This window comes from Littorina saxatilis, linkage group LG9, assembly GCF_037325665.1.
Source record: "Littorina saxatilis isolate snail1 linkage group LG9, US_GU_Lsax_2.0, whole genome shotgun sequence".
Classification (NCBI taxonomy): domain Eukaryota; kingdom Metazoa; phylum Mollusca; class Gastropoda; order Littorinimorpha; family Littorinidae; genus Littorina; species Littorina saxatilis.
The window spans coordinates 56,820,399-56,842,163 of NC_090253.1; the positions used below are offsets into that span (position 1 = coordinate 56,820,399).

Below are 21,765 nucleotides of genomic sequence, written 5' to 3' on the forward strand. Positions count from 1 at the left end.
GCAGACCCTCTTCTCTGTGCCGTCTGCTTGTTGTTGTTCAGCACCATGTTCTCACCGTGGTTGTCATGGAAAGACAAAACTGGCACCTGCAATCAGTCAGTGTACACATCAAACTGAACTGTCTAGAAATGTTTAACATATTTCACGTAAATCACCCTGAAACTGTTAATTCATACATTGTACATACAAGTGATCGGTCTAGAAAATATCTATTTTTGAAATTATTATTAATTGTTTGTAAATCCTCCAAACAGTGCCGCACTATATTTTGTTGTAAAATCTCAGTATTTTTCGTTTTGTTTTAAATGCGAATCTTTTACTGCGGTTCCAATAATGCGGAAGTCACACATGCACGACGCGTGGCCTGCGCATTGAAAATTAATCAAAAATGGAAAATAAGATCAGTGCGTCGTTGTGCCCCCAACTTTGGTCGCGGTTTGGTACAGTGCGACCCTCGTTTAAAAACCCCACCCCCCAACTTCAAGCTTCCTTCCTATTAAGATATTTAAGCTTTTTATTTTATTTTTATTATTTATTTTTTTTTCTTTCTGTTCAAATCCTCTGAAGATTTACTCCCATTTTAAGACTCTCTCCTTTTTAAGACCTGAATTTCTCAGATTTGTTTTAGATCGTAAAAGGGGGGTTCCACTGTAGAAGATAGCGAGTTGACAACGGATACACAGCGTGTGCTCCGCGTGTGTCTGGCGTTGGTCTAGCGCGCTCTGCGTGTGTCTGGCGTCCTTTTGGCGTGTACATTCTATGGAAAGCCGTTTGGCTCATAACCATTACACGTGTACTAAAACATAAATACACGTGTAATAAATGATTAATACACGTGTATTTATTTCTTATTGCACGTGTAATTTATCTTTTTTCTTATGCTATGGAATAGCATAATGATTAAATACACGTGTAATAAATATTTCATGCACGTGTAAGAAATGTTTAAATACACGTGTAATTATTTATTACACGTGTATTTAATCATTTCTTACACGTGTATGAATTATTTATTACACGTGTATGAATCAATCATTACGCGCGTATTAATTATTTAGTACGCGCGTATGAATCATTTCTTACGCGCGTATGAATTATTTAGTACGCGCGTATGATTTATTTATTACGCGCGTATTTAATGATTTCTTACACGTGTATGAACAATGTTTTACACGTGTATTTAATCATTTCTTACACGTGTAAGACATGATTAAATACACGTGTAATACATTTTTCATACACGTGTAAGAAATGAATAAATACGCGTGTAATAAATATTTCATACAAGCGTTAAAATGCAGGAGTCACGTGGTTAAGCGACTTAAAAACTCGGACTGGGAATTCACATGAAAAACACTCTATGCGTCTTCATCGCCTCGCTTTACACGCTTACAGCTCAAGATGGCGGAAGCGGCAAACGTCAATGTCACTTTGGAAGGTTTGAAACAAATTGATGCAATGGTTCACCTTTCGGCGGGTCTGATCCAAAAAACTCCCCTCTAGCGGCCTCGCCATTTTGAGAGATCAATCGCGCGCGAACCGGAAGTAGAATAGACGAAAGTTGTTGCTTTGCAAGTCGTATATTTTCCGATTCAAGTTTTAATTCATTACAGGTGTATCTAATGATTAAAATACACGTGTATTTAAATCTTTTCCTACACGTGCATTTAATCATTTCTTACACGCGCACGAAATATTTATTGCACGTGTATTTAATCATTTCTTACACGTGTATGAATTATTTATTACACGTGTATGAATCAATCATTACGCGCGTATTAATTATTTAGTACGCGCGTATGAATCATTTCTTACGCGCGTATGAATTATTTATTACGCGCGTATGAATTATTTATTACGCGCGTATAGGTTATGAGCCAAACGGCTTTCCATAACATTCATGCGTCGAACTCTGCGCACATTTTTGTGCATGCTCAAAAAATCCCAACGCACAAAGCGAATAACAACGAATGCATAGCGTTGGTCCAGCGCGCTCGACGAACGAGTAACGAATATTGACGCACACCCAGCGAACGACAACGCACTGGCCAAATTGCGATTTTTTTAGTGCGCTGGCCGTGCGTCGTGGATGTGTGACTCCCGCATATAGTGTCACTTTACCAACATGGTGTTTATTTTCAAAATATTTTTCGTTTTGTATGCAAAACGTGTATACTACATTGGGTTTGCACGTTAAAGATCCCACGATTGACAAAAGGGTCTTTCCTGGCAAAATTGCTTAGGCACAGTTAATAATTGTCTACCATACCCGTGTGACTTGGAATAAGGCCGTGAAAGGTAAATATGCGCCGACATGGCTGCAATCTACTGGCCGTATAAAATTTCATCTCACACGGCATCACTGCAGAGCGCCTAGAACTGTACCCACGGAATATGCGCGATATAAGCCTCATTGATTGATTGATTGATTGATTGCATGGAGTTGAGAAACGTCGATCGCAGTGTTTCAGGAGCAAAACTAAGTTGGTCGCCAAGTACCTTCCTCCAACTCCCAGTCAGATTCTATTCACCGATTTCAGGTCATTGGTTTTGGTATAGTGACAAAATCGTTCGTTGGCTAACAAACTTTCGATCCACAAACCTGATTTCTGTGGCAACAAATAGTATTACAGGAAAACATACACTAATCATTGAGCAATTGCTTTCAGTTCACGACTTGACATCAGTTATATTCGTTCATAGTGGACGCATCCTCATTGTTTATTGTTTACTAACTTGGTTAAATGGTAAACGAAGTAACATCTCATAAATCATAGCTCGTTCATTAAGAAAACCAGATGTTTAAAACAACCACACACAAAATACTTACGGGTAAAAAATCCAAATCAGCAGACATGACTTTGGCCTGACCTAGTCCTGACAGCTCTTTCTCAATCCGGGTCACGGCCTCTGCTTCGATCACGACGGTCACCTTGGATACAACCTTGGCGACTGAGGGCAAGGTGGCGCTGCAGTCGAGGTTTCCAACACGTGTCTGCATCACGGTCGTCATGGTGCTGACAGTGTCGCGATTCTTGGCCTCCTGCACGCGCTGTACCACGTGTTTGTGTGACGTCAGCTTCCCGCGTCGCTGTAGCAGACACGTCTTGGTCTTTGTCACCGCCTTCTTGACGTCAGAGCACGCGCTGTGGGCCAGCTCGTTCAGGCGATGACGACAGTCCTGGACCGACTTCTCCAGGCGCGCACACACGGCTTCGATCTCAGCAACGGCCTTCTTGGTCTGCTTCTCGGTCTCCGCCAGGTGGGCGTCCAGCTGTTGGATGGCTTTGTCCAGCCTGGCCTCCCCTTCGGTCAGCGTGACTGCCAGCTCCGCCAGCACGGCACGCGCGTCCTTGACCTTCTCCTCTATGTCCATGACCTCCGGGCAGTTGCTGTGGCGGGACGTGGCGCACAGGTGGCAGATGCTCTCGCCGTGTGTCGGGCAGAACAGCTCTGTGGTCCTGTCCGCGTGGACGGCGCAAGCGGTGTGCTGGCTTCCCGCCACTTTGTCCGCCGTCAGGGAGGTCAGATCCTCCACCGAGTGGTTCCTGGCCACTCTCTGCTTCAGGTGTATCTTCCGGCACGACTCGCAGAACAGGTCCCCGCACGTCAGACACAGACACGTGGCCGCGGCCTCCTCGCAAATACAGCAGCTGTGCGACTGTTTGAGCAGACGGTGAGCCCCCACCAGGTCCGCCATGGCCAGGTCTGTGGGGAAACCGTCCGCGACGTCCTGCCAGCTCTTCTGGCCTCGCTCTTCGGGGTCCATGATGGCGCAGCGGCACAGCGGACACAGGGCCTGGTCTTGAGACTGCAGCCAGGACAGCAGACAGTGGTGACACAGCAGGTGTCCGCAGGGCAGCAGCTTGGGCTGCACGTACTGCTCGTGACACACGCTGCAGTCCATGTCATCGGGTTCTGGCACCAGCGGGGCAGCTGTCGCCATGGTTTAGCTGATGTCTATGGATGGTACCTGAAATGACGACAGTGGTCCTCACTGGAAGATCGCCAAACAGATCTGAGAGAATCATGTCTTTAAGAAGAAGGAGTTAAAATTAGTTAAGGGGAATTTAGAGACGTTTCGAACAATAAAGCTGAGAAGCAGGGTCTTTAAATAAACGGTGGGGGGGGGGGGGGGGGGGGGGAGGGGCAGTGTTAAATGGATTGAGTAACTTTACTGTCCTATTTCGGACATTGCGCTCGCTTGTAGTGTACGGAATCAAACACGATCCCTGGTTGCTACCCTACACGCCCTGTAAACTGGGCAGTGACAGTTCATGATGCTCCGAGATATGCCTCATACGAGTTGTGACACACTGGCATGATACGGCATGCAGGGCCGGACCCAGGGGGGGGGGGGGGGGGGTTCCAGGGGTTCCGGAACCCCACCCCTGGAAAAAGCATGTACCTTGCTTTGAGTGTTTTTTTTTTTGTTTGTTTTTTTTAAATAAATTTTGTGTGTGTCTCTAACAAATTTTGTTCACTGTGAAATTCGATGAGAAAAAGGCCTAGAATGCACCAGATTGCACAGATTTTAACCGTTTTTCAAAAATTTTCCGGGGGAGCATGCCCCCGGACCCCCCTAGTTCAGGCGCGCGCTTGTGGCTTCGCCACTTCGCTGATTTGCCCCCCCCCAAAAAAGGAGGAACCCCCCCTTACAACTCATTTGGTCCGGCCCTGGGCATGGAGTAATAAGTTGACTTAATCCTTACTCCGCCCCACCCCCTTATTACGTACCTTCATTGTTTTTTCTTGGGGGTTGTGCGGTGGGGTGGGGGCTTGTATTAAAGAGCTGGTCGATCGCCCCTTTATTCTTACTGTAGTATTAATATATTTACTGGTATAGTGATAGTTCGGTAAGGATAAAGAGGAGTAGAATACTATGATCGGTCGGTGTTTTGATACAAGCTCCTGTGTGTTGCACAAGTCATGTACTGCTTTTTACATTCATTTTGTTTGTTTTATTTTCTTCCTATTCAACTAATCCATACCCTTGCGCTGTCGGTTACACCAGGAACCAAGCTTTGTAAAACGAATGAAAAATAAACTACTGTTGAAACCAATACAAGAAACCGGTTACGCCACACGAGAGAGGCTCTCAGATTATTTCCAGGCTAAATTTAGCATGGAGGGCTGAAGTAAACAAAGTGTATTCTACGTACTCGCGGGTCCCTGTGACCCATATCGGGACATGGCTGCATATTATATTTGCTATAAATGAGGTCAGGTCGTTGGGGGGCGGGGTGCGTGAATAAGATAGGTGAAAACTGCACTGCATGATCGACAAACAGGCTACAATCGCGCTACGATCTTGTGAAAATAGTACTGGCTTAATGTTGTAATCTAACGTTCCTTCGTTTTGTCAGCATTACATTTTCTACGTATCGACAGACAGTATTTATGTACTGGTCACTAGCGATAAGATAAAAATTATAAGAATGGATAAGCTTATACACAACATTTTAACGACGGTTGTGGCATACGCATACGACTTGTGCAAGCTTTTTCTTGAACCCGCAGCCCTCACCCAGTGAATGACAACTATAAATCACACCTAGCCTACACACGCACACACCGATCCACACCGATCCAAACACACACACACACACACACACACACACACACACACACACACACACACACACACACACACACACATAGCTGTCTAGAGAGAACAGAAACTTGCGAACTGAAAGTATGGTAAACCCGGAAATACTCTGAACGTTAAAATCAATAGTGACATACCTCGCAACTTGTCTCAGCCGCCTCAGAGCGCAGTTATAGAAACAAATAGTCGACAACGGAGTTGATAAATCTATGGTAGTGATCCAGGAGCGACAATTGGGAAGAATGATTCACTCTAAAAGACACGAATGTGACAAACAGTCCACACAGGTTCTAACTTCGCACGGCGGCAGTCATTGCACTGAAGAGTGTGACGTAAAATATGCTGTGATCACGTGATGTGAGTCAAAGTTTATCTTTCCGGCACAGTGCGGACGAACCTTTAGGAACTCTGTGACTCGATTTGCACATATGAAGTGTTGAAGTCAGTGCAGAACCTCCGATTTGCGTTTCAAGTTTGAACAAGATTAGAGTCCGTTTTCAAGCAAAGCCCTATATTCACATAATCAAAAAATACAAAAAACACATTTAGACAGACAACGATGACTTCACCTGATTGCATCGGGATTTGTTTCCGATCTTGAAAAACTTAGACTACGAAGTTCGTTATGAATAATTAATCAGGCGTAGACGTTAGTAGCTATTTTTCTCGTGAATTTGCCGGCATTGTCATATTTAATGCGCTTTGTGATTGTGATATCTTTCTAACGTGTTACATTGAACATTTTTATCGATTCAGATAGAAATAAATAGACGAATGTTGACTGTTGTCGGGTTTTCCCATACCAGTGCAGTCTCTAAAACTGCACCATACTTGCACGTGAGTTGGATTTAGAAATAGAGGAAATCAATCCCTGCACGATGCTCGCCGTTTATCTCACAGCTAACAACCGTTGGCAGAGTCATCACGTGCACGGCCTGAGATGCAGACTGCCTTAAAATCGTGTCTGTAGTTCAACCACCTTTATTCCCCCCTCTGCTTCTTTACCTCTGTAAACTTGTAGGGGTAGTTATTTTTCGATAATGACCCAGCAACCAAACAAATAACGACCCAGCAACAGCTTGAATCCTCGATAGTGCAATGGGTTGAGAGGTTGTTCTGTTTCGGTACTACTTTTTGCGACTGAAAAGTTCCGAACGCTCTAATGTACGAAGTATACATCTCTGGAGCAAACAATACAAACATACCGCATTTAAATTAACAACTACAGGCCTGAACACATGAATCTCCATATACAATCCATGAGTTCGGTTGTTTTCTGAATCTAGATCTGCCGTGCTCAAACCGTTCATCACAAGCAATTTCCCAAGGTAAGTAACTCATACTTTGTCTAGCGACAAGAGTAGTTCCCCTTCTTTTCACTCAGTTCCTTCGACAACAGACTGCAATCCGACGGTCAGTTTTCAACAATATTTCATTTAATAAACAGATCACACGCAACCAAATGCACACATCTCATCAATTTAAACAACATAAAGGGGTTTCATACACTATTTTCCCCAGAAAACTGAACTTCATACAGTTTTTAACGTTGGAACACGGGTGCAAAAGTTCGTCTGCTAGTCCCATTTGACGAAAAAACATTATCCTAAGCGATACCAAAACATATACAGAACACACAATATCTGCCTTTGCCGCCACAGCAGAATAACAGCATATCTGTGTACTTGATTTTAGCCCAAAATAGGAAAACTGACAAGAAGTGTTAACAGAATGGAATGATTTGCACGGAACTATACAACCGCGCATTAATCGATCGCCTGCGCAGGTTGACTGGTTGAGAGAATAGGATTCGATCAAACTTTCGCAAAAAAACCTCCTCTTTTCTTTGAATAACTGAAGAAAGGAGGAATAAAGAGGTTACACACCTCGTCTCAGTGATTATAAAAAATAATGGTCTCAGTTCGCGGTCATGAAAAATGCGAGCTTTCATTTTAAATCCTCAAACTGTCTTAACGGTTTGGAATTGTGAATACTGTCATTTCAGCAGTCTATGTTTGATCGTTCCAGCTTTCTCTCTTTACTGTGACTGCAACTACAATGTTGTGAGTATAACCAGAGACGGTTTGAATGATTTGTATTTATTACTCCTGTAATGAGTTCAACCATGTTCAATTTGGATTTGTTTGATTCAGGCTTGGCAGTATTTTCCTTCTTGTCATTCATTTACAATGAAATGTTAACAACTGATTCAATCCTAATTCTGTAAACAGGCGATAGATATATTTAACTTCAAGAGTGCCTTCTGTCCCGTACATTATATATCAAACTTGACAGCGTGATGATGAAAAGCGAAAACTGTATGTGTGTGTGTGTGTGTGTGTGTGTGTGTGTGTGTGTGTGTGTGTGTGCGTGTGTGTGTGTGTGCGCATGTGTACGAGAGAGAGAGAGAGAGAGAGAGAGAGAGAGAGAGAGAGAGAGAGAGAGAGAGAGAGAGAAAAGAGGGAGAGAGAGGGAGGCAGAGAAAAATAACTATAGCGAGAGAAAGAGAGAGAGGGAGAGAGAGACGGAGAGAGAGAAAGAGGGAGAGAGAAAGTGAGATACAGAGAGAGAGAGAGAGAGTGAGAGAGAGAGAGACAGACAGACAGACAGACAGAGAGAGACAGAGAAAGAGAGAAAGAGAGAGAGAGAGAGAGAGAGAGAGAGAGAGAGAGAGAGAGAGAGAGAGAGAGAGAGAGAGAGAGAGAGAGAGAGAGAGAGAGAGAGAGAGAGAGAGAGAGAGAGAGAGAGAGAGAGAGAGAGAGAGAGAGAGAGAGAGAGAGAGAGAGAGAGAGAGAGAACAGACAAAACACGAGCAGACAAGTCAAAATCTGTCTTGACATGACGAAGTTTAATTATAAGCAAGTTTACATGCTGCTGTACGTCCAGCCCTCACCGGTCAGAGGGTCAAGAAAAAAGACCGTGAGTTGAAAACACAATCCTTCCCGTGTAAACAGTCTGCTCGCTATCTCACACCGGTCCAGGTGTTTACATGGCGTGAAAACAGTCTGCATGCTATCTCACATCGGTCCAGGTGTTTACATGGCGTGAAAACAGTCTGCTTGCTATCTCACATCGGTCCAGGTGTTTACATGGCGTGAAAACAGTCTGCTCGCTATCTCACACCGGTGCAGGTGTTTACATGGCGTGAAAACAATCTGCTTGCTATCTCACACCGGTCCAGGTGTTTACATGGCGTGAAAACAGTCTGCTTGCTATCTCACACCGGTCCAGGTGTTTACATGGCGTGAAAACAGCCTGCTTGCTATCTCACACCGGTCCAGGTGTTTACACGGCGTGAAAACAGTCTGCTTGCTATCTCACACCGGTCCAGGTGTTTACATGGCGTGAAAACAGTCTGCTCGCTATCTCACATCGGTCCAGGTGTTTACACGGCGTGAAAACAGTCTGCTTGCTATCTCACACCGGTCCAGGTGTTTACATGGCGTGAAAACAGTCTGCTTGCTATCTCACACATGTCAAAGTGTTTACATGGCGTGAAAACACTCCTGCTTGCTATCTCACACCTGTCACAGTGTTTACATGGCGTGAAAACAGTCGTGCTTGCTATCTCACACCTGTCAGTGTTTACATGGCGTAAGGCAAGGCCCCTCCGTTTGGACACGTACCAACAATCAACGTCTTGACTTCTTCCTGTGCAGAATGTCTGGATGAGTTACTGTTGCAGATGGACACTGGTGTCAGGTAAAACAATAAGACATAAACATAACAAACACTGGTGTCAGCTAAAACTATAAGACATAAACAAAACAATCACTGGTGTCAGCTAAAACAATAAGACATAAACAAAACAGACACTGGTGTCAGCTAAAACAATAAGACATAAACACAACAAACACTGGTGTCAGCTAAAACAATAAGACATAAACAAAACAAACACTAGTGTCAGCTAAAACAATAAGACATAAACACAACAAACACTGGTGTCAGCTAAAACAATAAGACATACACAAACAAACACTGGTGTCAGCTAAAACAATAAGACATACACATAACAAACACTGGTATCAGCTAAAACAATAAGACATAAACAAACACTGGTGTCAGCTAAAACAATAAGACATAAACATAACAAACACTGGTGTCAGCTAAAACAATAAGACATAAACACAACAAACACTGGTGTCAGCTAAAACAATGAGACATAAACACAACAAACACTGGTGTCAGCTAAAACAATAAGACATAAACAAAACAAACACTAGTGTCAGCTAAAACAATAAGACATAAACAAAACAAACACTGGTGTCAGCTAAAACAATAAGACATAAACACAACAAACACTGGTGTCAGCTAAAACAATAAGACATAAACAAAACAAACACTGGTGTCAGCTAAAACAATAAGACATAAACACAACAAACACTGGTGTCAGCTAAAACAATAAGACATAAACACAACAAACACTGGTGTCAGCTAAAACAATGAGACATAAACACAAAAAACACTGGTGTCAGCTAAAACAATAAGACATAAACAAACACTAGTGTCAGCTAAAACAATAAGACATAAACACAACAAACACTGGTGTCAGCTAAAACAATAAGACATAAACACAACAAACACGGGTGTCAGCTAAAACAATAAGACATAAACAAAACAAACACTGGTGTCAGCTAAAACAATAAGACATAAACACAACAAACACGGGTGTCAGCTAAAACAATAAGACATAAACACAACAAACACGGGTGTCAGCTAAAACAATAAGACATAAACAAAACAAACACTGGTGTCAGCTAAAACAATAAGACATAAACAAAACAAACACTGGTGTCAGCTAAAACAATAAGACATAAACAAACACTGGTGTCAGCTAAAACAATAAGACATAAACAAAACAAACACTGGTGTCAGCTAAAACAATAAGACATAAACAAAACAAACACTGGTGTCAGCTAAAACAATAAGACATAAACAAAACAAACACTGGTGTCAGCTAAAACAATAAGACATAAACAAACACTGGTGTCAACTAAAACAATAAGACATAAACAAAACAAACACTGGTGTCAGCTAAAACAATAAGACATAAACAAACACTGGTGTCAGCTAAAACAATAAGACATAAACAAACACTGGTGTCAGCTAAAACAATACGACATAAACATAACAAACACTGGTGTCAGCTAAAACAGTAAGACATAAACAAAACAAACACACACAAAAACACACACATATACAAAACAAGCAAATCCCAGTTGGCACAGAACACCCCCAAGCTGGTGAGTTGTGGACTATGTCCAGATGCAGAATTGTTCTTATTACTTGTCAAAACCCTGGCTAGATCTTAGAGGAGGAGCAGAACACTTTACATGGGAAGCCATGTGCCTTTAAAGAGAACTAGCAAGCATCGTGATATTAATAGGCTGTAGTTATGTAAAGACGTTCAACAAGAGTTTATGTAGAAATCATCATATGGGTACAGCTCTGTGCTTTGTATTGAAATTTAACAGTCGGTATAAACAACAAATTCAATTAATATATTTTAAACATTTTGGCTGAATCTTTCTTTATTTGGTGTTTTACGTCGTTTTCAACCACGAAGGTTATATCGCGACGGGGAAAGGGGGAAGATGGGATAAAGCCCCTTGTTAATTGTTTCTTGTTCACAAAAGCACTAATAAAAAAATTGCTCCAGGGGCTTGCAACGTAGTACAATATATGACCTTACTGGGAGAATGCAAGTTTCCAGTACAAAGGACTTAACATTTCTTACATACTGCTTGACTAAAATCTTGACAAACATTGACTATATTCTATACAAGAAACACTTAACAAGGGTAAAAGGAGAAACAGAATCCGTTAGTCGCCTCTTACGACATGCTGGGGAGCATCGGGTAAATTCTTCCCCCTAACCTGCGGGGGGGATTTTGGCTGAATTAAAATATTCAGAAGCGTGTGACCCCATTTCCGATCCCTTATTTTCTGCCACTGACACAAACTCTGAAATGAAATAGAAAGGATTGTTTCCTCATTATTATAACTAAAACTGCGACCAATCACATAATTCATGAATTACCCATTTTAAAGATTTTGTGCTATTATCTTACTGAACCAACTAAGGCTTGATAAAGCAACATTTCTACATACATTATATACAGACAGAGACATGTAAATTCGCCACAATCTTAGTATCATTTTACTCTTCAAACACATACAATTTTTTACGGCTGTATATATGCATGTATTTCCATAGCAATGCATTTGTTCTGAAACAAACTGATCAAAGGTAACAGCTAGAATTCTTGTGCTATCCAGATTATACATGTACTGCCTAAACACTTCAGCCCAAACAGGAACTGTTTTATCTTGATATTAAAACGTTCGCAAAGTCACTCGATCTCTCGTCTTAACCGATGGACACAATACCCTTATTCTTGGATAAACTCATTTATAAAAATAAAAAACACGTTATTTGAACATTGTGTGTGGCTTTACAAAAACAAACCCACGTTATTTGAACATTGTGTGTGGCTTCACAAAAACAAACCCACGTTATTTGAACATTGTGTGTGGCTTCACAAAAACAAACCCACATTATTTAAACATTGTGTGTGGCTTCACAAAAACAAACCCACGTTATTTGAACATTGTGTGTGGCTTCACAAAAACACCACACGTTATTTGAACATTGTGTGTGGCTTCACAAAAAAAAAAAAGTATAGGCACAATATGTAATGTTAATTTTCTTCAGAAAAAAGTGCGATGCATTTCTTATTTTTTCATATTATTTGTGACGATTCGGTGCAACTTTACTACACAAATTACGTGAAAAACGTACACAATTGTAGAATTTTTAATTTAAATCAAAATCTGGCGTAATTTTACACAAGAATTTGGATTCTGTGAACACAACTACAATTTCGTGAACATTCATAATTCAAAAAGTGAATCGAAAAACTGCCGAGTTTCAATAAATGCGCAAAAACAATACTACCTCATATTGAGGGAAAAACAATGGAGTCATCTCTGAACAATGTGAGAGGAACACTCCCCTGTTTAAAGTTGTTACACTAACATCTTTGTATTTTGATGTACCGAAAATGAGAACATTTCGACACCAAGAAATCCTAGACATGGTCTGGAGATAAGAACATGTCGACACCAAGAAATCCTAGACATGGCCTGGAGATAAGAACATTTCGACACCAAGAAATCATAGACATGGCCTGGAGATAAGAACATTTCGACACCAAGAAATTATAGACATGGCGTGGAGATAAGAACATTTCGACACCAAGAAATCCTAGCCATGGACTGGAGATAAGAACATTTCGACACCAAGAAATCCTAGACATGGCCTGGAGATAAGAACATTTCGACACCAAAAAATCCTAGACATGGCCTGGAGATAAGAACATTTCGACACCAAGAAATCCTAGACATGGCCTGGAGATAAGAACATTTCGACACCAAGAAATCCTAGACATGGCCTGGAGATAAGAACATTTCGACACCAAGAAATCCTAGACATGGCCTGGAGATAAGAACATGTCGACACCAAGAAATCCTAGACATGGCCTGGAGATAAGAACATGTCGACACCAAGAAATCCTAGACATGGCCTGGAGATAAGAACATTTCGACACCAAGAAATCCTAGACATGGCCTGGAGATAAGAGCCTCGCCTTGTCTCATTACTTTACCTTACTTTAATACCAAGAAATCCTAGACATGGCCTGGAGATAAGAACCTCGCCTCGTCTCATTACTTAACCTTACTTTAATCAAAAATAAAATCCTCTCTTTTAATCAACAGCTATGACTTAATATTTTTTCACACAATTTGCAACCCAACTTTTGGCAATTTGTTTGAGCAGAACAAATCTTATCTTTAAATGTAACGGTCCAGAAAGCCCTATCAAATGCCTTTCCAGAATCAGTCATCAATAGAACACCAGGAGCTTTGTTTTCATTCAAGTATAACATTCTGTTGTTCACACAAAACACAAGCAACAACAACAAAAACACCAATCACATCAACATCAATGAACTGAATGGTAAACGCCAGCTAAAGTCATTGCCATGGAAACAGTCTCTTTGTTTGGTCTGGTGACCTCACGGTATGCGTCGAACAGGTAAAGCAGTAATCTGAAACAAAGGCAATGAAAAGATCATGACCTAAAAACTGAGGTGCAAGTTTTATGAGAACAATTACGGAGAAATATTACGCAATCTTCACACTTACTTCGAGTTCATAATCTCAGTTTTACAAACTTTTGTTTTCAACAGGACTGTGTGTGCATGGTAATAATGTTTTCAACAGGACTGTGTGTGCATGGTAATAATGTTTTCAACAGGACTGTGTGTGCATGGTAATAATGTTTTCAACAGGACTGTGTGTGCATGGTAATAATGTTTTCAACAGGACTGTGTGTGCATGGTAATAATGTTTTCAACAGGACTGTGTGTGCATGGTAATAATGTTTTCAACAGGACTGTGTGTGCATGGTAATAATGTTTTCAACAGGACTGTGTGTGCATGGTAATAATGTTTTCAACAGGACTGTGTGTGCATGGTAATAATGTTTTCAACAGAACTGTGTGTGCATGGTAATAATGTTTTCAACAGGACTGTGTGTGCATGGTAATAATGTTTTCAACAGGACAGTGTGTGCATGGTAATAATGTTTTCAACAGGACTGTGTGTGCATGGTGATAATGTTTTCAACAGGACTGTGTGTGCATGGTAATAATGTTTTCAACAGGACTGTGTGTGCATGGTAATAATGTTTTCAACAGGACTGTGTGTGCATGGTAATAATGTTTTCAACAGGACTGTGTGTGCATGGTAATAATGTTTTCAACAGGACTGTGTGTGCATGGTAATAATGTTTTCAACAGGACTATGTGTGCATGGTGATAATGTTTTCAACAGGACTGTGTGTGCATGGTAATAATGTTGTCAACAAGACTGTGTGTGCATGGTAATAATGTTTTCAACAGGACTGTGTGTGCATGGTAATAATGTTTTCAACAGGACTGTGTGTGCATGGTAATAATGTTTTCAACAGGACTGTGTGTGGATGGTAATAATGATTTCAACAGGACTGTGTGTGCATGGTAATAATGTTTTCAACAGGACTGTGTGTGCATGGTAATAATGTTTTCAACAGGACTGTGTGTGCATGGTAATAATGTTTTCAACAGGACTGTGTGTGCATGGTAATAATGTTTTCAACAGGACTGTGTGTGCATGGTAATAATGATTTCAACAGGACTGTGTGTGCATGGTAATAATGATTTCAACAGGACTGTGTGTGCATGGTAATAATGTTTTCAACAGGACTGTGTGTGCATGGTAATAATGTTTTAAAACTAAGTCAGCGTAGGATTGCACTGTGTGAACAGTTCGTGTCTTGTTGCAGAAAAACAATCATTTAGAAAGTCCGGGATGATAAACACGGTGCTCACACATTTGTCAGCATTCATTTATGAAAGGAATCGTAGGTCTTCCGGAGACTTTTTCTCAGAATATCACGTTTCAAGTTCGGTGTAGAAGTCACAATGATGCCATACATATACCTGAAGTGTCACTGCCACTATCAGAACGATCGACAGGTTACATGGAAGGAGGATGGTTGATCATCAAACTGTCAAACAATTGGTCAGAAGGTCGGGGATGATACACATGGTGCTTACACATTTGTCAGCATTGATGACATATATTTCGAGCGTTTTAAAGACTTTTCCTCAGAATCTTCGGTTTCTCTTTGTTTCTTTTTTAAACTATCCAATCAAGTATTATGCAACGATAAGGGGCACTGTTATAATGATGAAGTGCTGACTGAAAAGAGTATATCTAATTATTCATTCGACAAACTCACCTGTCTGTAAGAATCATACAGGTCAAAGAATGCAAAGCAGGGGTCGGGCAGGCTAGGGGTGGCTTCACCCTGGTCGTCACCGTTGATGTAGAGATGAAGAGATCGTTTCTTGTCAAGCATCACTCCCACCCGGCTTTTCTCGGGTAAGTTTCTTAGTTTCCGTCCAACGTTGGTGTCCAGCTGAAAAGACCCACACCAATGTAACTCTATCTGTTTTCAAAATCAGAGTTGTCTGAGAGCTCTTTTTGTTCTTGATTAAGTTATAGGCTATGTTCCTCTTTCGGGACTTCTTCCTGGTAAAACCAAAGGCAGACGTGCAGAATGTGGTTTTGTTCTCCAGTCCATGTGCACGTTGAGAAAGTCTCTATTTCTTTTTCTGCTTTTGAACCAGGCAACTCTTTAGGGACGACTTGAGCCCGAGAGACGCCACACACAGCGTGTCTGTGAGCCTTCAGCTGAGTCATCATGTTCGGCAACTAGAAGAATGCACGATCATATAGCTGAGTCATAATGTTCGGCAACAAGAAGAATGCACGATCATATAGCTGAGTTATAATGTCCGGCAACTAGAAGAATGCACGATCATATAGCTGAGTCATAATGTCCGGCAACTAGAAGAATGCACGATCATATAGCTGAGTCATAATGTCCGGCAACTAGAAGAATGCACGATCATATAGCTGACAAAATCCAGTTAATAGAGAAACTGGACTGACTTCAAACATTTTGAGATTTTTTCAGTTTTACGGCGAAAGAGTCAACCCCAAGACAGGTCGGACAGACTCAGTGAATAACTTATCGACAGTCATTTTACCTTGACGAGTTGAGATAGATTCCTCGTTGAGGTTTGAACACACGCATTGCTGTCAAGATTGCTGTCAAGATTGTAACCTGCTCGCACGAGATCATTTATAAACCTATTTTGATTTCCGGAACCACACATTAAACAGTGGACTAACTGTCCGACAGTAGCTTGATAGTGATGGCCCTTTTACCCAGCCAGCAAAATTATGCGCAGCGAATGCGTCTCGCAGTCGCCAAATAATGCGTTCCAACTGCGAAAGACGCACTCGATACGCGCGCGTTTTTGCAAATCGAAATCAGTGCGTGACGAATTCGTTTTCCCTCAGATAACGAAGACCATACGCGCCCCCAGCGCACACTTATGCAACATGAAGACTAAGTATGCGCTCTCACGCAGACGTCACGATTGCTTTACGCACTCACGCAGGTGACACAACTACTTTACGCACTCTCCACACAGATGTTACAATTGTTTTACGCACTCCCACGAAGTTGACACGACTACTTTACGCATGCTCACAACTACTTTACGCAATCTCACGCAGTCGACACCTCCACTTTACGAAATCTCACGCAGGCCACAATATTGCTTTACAAATTACACACTCTCACGCAGACGACAGGATCACTTTACGCACATCCCACAATAATTGTAATGCATTCGAAGAGCACAGTCTCTTACTTAAACCAAAGAAACTACAATGGGAAGAAGGATAACTTCCTCATTGGGCATGCTTAGAAATGAGAATGGCTAAATACGAGTTATTCCCCTTTGCTGCATGCTGGCCAGGCTGTCTCCTGCTTTGTTATGACTAGTACAGTCGATCTTTCTCATGTTGTGACTTGCTTTATTTTCACATTTTCGGTATTTAAAACAGCAAACACACACACACACACACATACACTGAAGAAGTTGCCATTCTGATTCGGTTATTTTATTTGGTGCTATATGTTTGCTTCACATTGTTTCTTCTTTTACATTGCTTGAGGTATCCCAATTCGCTAAACACATCCATAATGCATGCATGGCTCATTCGAAAGAGGGCAACTGAACAACTGATGCCCAATAGCAATAAATACTGAACAACTGAACAATAAATAGCAATAAATGATGACAGTGCCAAGTTTTTAAGTACAAAGTGAAATCATGTGACTGGACAAAGGCACAATTACAAAATACAAATAAAAAAATCGTGGCCCATTTTAAATTAAGTTCTCAGCTCATGGGGAAGCATAAGATGACCCTAGAAACCGAAATTAGGAGACCTCCCGCCCCCAGGGCAGACTAAAAAAAAAAAGGGGGGGGGGAGGGGCTAATTTGTGAAAAAGTATAAAAGGAATCAAAAACTGTATACATGTATTTAGTTAATACCCCAAAAATTGTATAGTATATACAATGTCAGACCCTAAAGAAAGTTTGTTAGTCATTGCTTAGGCAAAACAAAGCAAAATAGTCTGTTTACGGTATCCCGACCAACCCTATTTTTCCCCGCCAACCCTAGACCTTTTTTTTGGCATTTGGAGAAAAAGAAAAAGAAAAAAAAAATCAATTTTGTTCCTGTTTTTTTTGCAAAATAATTTAAAAAGATGGTTATAAATTTTTTTTTAAGAAAAGCCGACCTACCGACCCTCTTTTTGTGTGCCTATGTTACGGTAAACAGACTAAAAGGTACATCAAAAACAACACACCAGGGATGCTACTCTCCCCTTAAAAATAGCCATGAGTCATAGGTGTGACGTTTGAATCTTTTAGCTAAATAAAACCATAGGCAATTGATCGGAAATATCAGGAAAAATCTTACAAGTTTATTATTTGTTTGCTTGGACCAATCCTCTTGCCGAAGAGTTTTACAGTAAAAATTGATTTTACGTCAAAAATATCACAGGAATATTGAATGTTGAGGTAAGGCTGGGATAGCCAAGTTCAAGAATAACGGAAGGTGACTGTTGAATCTTTTTGAAAATGTATAAAAATATAGATGGTAGGCAATTCAAAATTAAAAAAAGGACTCTCGGAGCATGGACTTTTGAGTTAAAAATTAAAGAAGGCTCTATGAGCCGAAGTACATGTTTTGTCTATTGTCTTTTTTTATTTTGAATTCCCTACGATCTATATTTTGATACAATTTTGGACCCTCTTTGTACGGAGAGAGTTGGCAATTGTTAATCACATTCTCTCATCTCATCAACTCTCCTTCGGCTCCTTGGTAACATGCGTTCCGTCTCTGCCAGGATTGGACACAGCAGCAGATAACCGGTAAATATGTAACAGGCATAAATGGCAAAATAGCTCGCCTCGCCTGATAATATATGAGACAACTGTTCTATTACAAAGTCTTTCTTGGGAGGCTTGGCTAATTTACTCGCTCGTTTTACACGGGGTTCCATCGTTTTCTTTTCTAATCGGAAAACCTTGCTCCTCAGTTTGTTGACCTTCTGCCGAAGTTCCGCTTCACGAGGGGATGGGGAGGATGACGACTTTGATGCTTTACATCCTATGTCCTCCAGGATCGCCTGAATGTCATCTTAAAAAAAAAACACACACACAAAACACACATAAAATAACATAACCATAACAAGTTACAACCTGGAAGAAATTAAAACACGTGTAATTCAATCACAAAATGAAAATAAACAATAGCGTAGGAAGGCAGGCCAGAAATGAAGTGTATTAGCAATTATGGATACGATGTGGAACAATGATGGAATTGACCTTGTTTGGTACTGAATGGGTGAGGCCATTAGAACTGTACCCACGGAATACTAAGCTTTATATTGATTGATTGATTGATTGATTAGGACAACAGTACCAGGTAAAACTCCTCACACACCATGCCTCTTTCTTTCTTTCTTTATTTGGTGTTTAACGTCGTTTTCAACCACGAAGCTTATATCGCGACGGGGAAAGGGGGGGGGGGAGGGAGATGGGAATAGAGCCACTTAATTGTTTCTTGTTACACCATGCCTCTAACAGGATATGTTTCCCATCTTTACGTGTGGGAACTACAGGTACAATTTCATCCATCCATGCATCCGCCCTATACAGCTTCTTCTTCTGCGTTCGTGGGCTGAAACTCCCACGTGCACTCATTTATTTGCACAAGTGGAATTTTATGTGTATGACCGTTTTTACCCCGCCATTTAGGCAGCCATACGCCGCTTTCGGGGGAAGCATGCGGGGTATTTTTGTGTTTCTAAAACCCACCGAACTCTGACATGGATTACAGGATCAGGATCTTTTTCGTGCGTACTTGGTCTTGTGCTTGCGTGTACACATGAAGGGGGATAAGTCACTAGCAGGTCTGCACATAAGTTGACCTGGGAGATCGGAAACATCTCCACACTTAACCCACCAGGCGGCCGCGACCGGGATTCGAACCCTCGACCTTCCGAGTTAATAGACCGACGTCTTACCACCCCGCCACAGCGCCCGTCACCCTATACAGCAATTATCAACTATGTAATGGATGGGTTTAAACTTTTTTTGATGTCAGGGTGTTCTTCATGGTTAAAAATCTCTTACCTGGTTGAACAATTTGTGCATCAGGCGACAGGTCGGTGCTGGCTTCATTTGTAGCTACCCTTTGCGATGGTGGCTTCCTCCCACTAGCAACCTGCAAATTGCACAGCTCTTTCACTGACAAACTCACAACCAACACCCAGTCACAATGAAACAATTCTCCCAATTTTATGGCATTGGTCTTAGGCCACACAAAAAAGTGTATGTTTCTGGTAAGGCAAAACAAAAAATAATCTGTTTACGGTATCCGGACCGACCCTATTTTTTTCCCACCGGCCCTAGACTTTTTGGGGGCATTAAAAAATAAAATTAAAATATTCAGATGGCTAAAATACAAAACTAAAAAGCCGACCTACCGACGCTATTTTTGGGGGGCCTATGTTACCTTAAACAGACTTTTTTGTGACCTAACATGACTAAAGGTGGAGATTTTTTTTCTAAACTTTTTTTTTAAACCATCTTTTTAACTATTTTGTTGAAAAACAGGAAAACAATTTTCGAATACCCCTTTTATTTTTGAAAATGCAAAAAAAAAAAGTCTAGGGTCGTCGGGAAAACATAGGTAGGGTCAGGTGACCAGAAACATACAACTTTTTTGTTGTTGACGCCGACCCTATACCTTTTTTGCCATTTGGGGCTGTTTTTTTGCAAAATAAGTTCATCATATCATCATAATCAAGACGTCGATCCAAAATAAGTAACTTTTTTTTGTTGGCCTTATCATTTTTTTGCGCTAAATGCAAACAGGCATTATTTGATGGGAACAATGCTGTTGTTTTCAATTCTTACATCAGCCTCAAACTTGTCATTACTCAACCTGCATTTAATAGTGTGCTTCTTTGGTTTGCAAAAACCTAAAACCAATAAATAAATAACCTTCGGTGGTGGATTGGGCACTGCAAACAATGTCGGGACAGCATTCCACACAAGTGATCCTCTCTGCAGGATTGTTTTACTGGTTGGCCTCAAAGTGATCAGTACAAAGCTTGAGACTGAACATCAGCTGGCTGCAGCTTTTCAAAGTCCTCTCGCCTTGTGAATTGCATCCATATTCTGCACCTAGTTTGACAATAAAAACAACAATGTTATTGTTAAACTAAGCAAAAAGGAAAGACAAAAAAAGCTAAATCAGATCTTCAGTCTAAATCTAACGCTCTGCCTGAACGCAAAACGGATGAGTGATGTACCTTTGTACTGTAGTTTTCCCGTAAGCAAGGTTTGATAAAGGATTCGACAAATAATGCCCACGGGTTTGTCATCAAGTGTAAACTGTTGTTTTGTACTGACTGCTGACTCACACTCACATTCGTAAGTACTCGCTGACGCTGTAGTCAACTGAGTGAGTTGACTCGAGCCATTGCATTCTCATTCTGAAGAAGGTAAACCTGATGAAATAATCACTGCACAACCCACCTTTTTTCTTCTGTAGGGAACTTGTGGAAAGTTTTCCCGAAGCAGCTCTGTTTGTAACGGGCGTTCTTGCAACAAAAAGCCGAGCACAATTTACCACCACCTCGCACACGATCGGTACCTACGCGATCCGCCATTTTGTTTTCGCCGCCAGCATGTGACTAGGGACGATAACCCACAAACACTTTTTCGCATTTTCTTCGCAAGTTCCACGTCTTACTAATGTACAGTGTTTGCTTAAACAAACAAAATAATTTGCAGTCCACAACATTTTATTAATGAAAACAAAGGTCAAGTGTTCATTTGATCAAAAATAATTTTAACCCTAACGAACTTTCCAATAATTGAAAAAAAATATACTGTATAAAAAAGGACATTTTTCCCTGACATATGGCTGTGAACCTTAGGCACATATTTAAGCATGAACAAGCAACTCAGTCAACCTGGAAAATACCCAATACAAAAAATGAAGCTTCAGTTTTCAACATTATCAAATAGGCTTCAAGATGACCAAAAGAAAGGATAACTAGAACAAAACTGATAAAAAGCAGTCCAGCACATGCAGTGCAGACTGAA

The 21,765-nt window shown here is 41.1% G+C and overlaps 2 long non-coding RNA genes across 2 annotated transcripts in view; one reads left to right on the forward strand and one right to left on the reverse strand.

Moving 5' to 3' along the window:
- Nucleotides 1-8,922: 8,922 nt before the first annotated feature.
- LOC138976568 (uncharacterized) overlaps nt 8,923-21,765 on the forward strand; it is a 51,695-nt gene continuing 38,852 nt past the window's right edge. The window contains exon 1 of the long non-coding RNA XR_011459075.1: nt 8,923-9,189. This is a non-coding gene — a long non-coding RNA (uncharacterized lncRNA). The remainder of the gene's footprint in view (nt 9,190-21,765) is intronic.
- LOC138976552 (uncharacterized) lies at nt 16,950-21,421 on the reverse strand. Its single transcript, XR_011459067.1, has 3 exons — nt 20,656-21,421; nt 19,783-19,873; nt 16,950-18,784 (listed from the first exon to the last, which is right to left on the reverse strand). It is a non-coding gene; the product is annotated as an uncharacterized lncRNA (long non-coding RNA).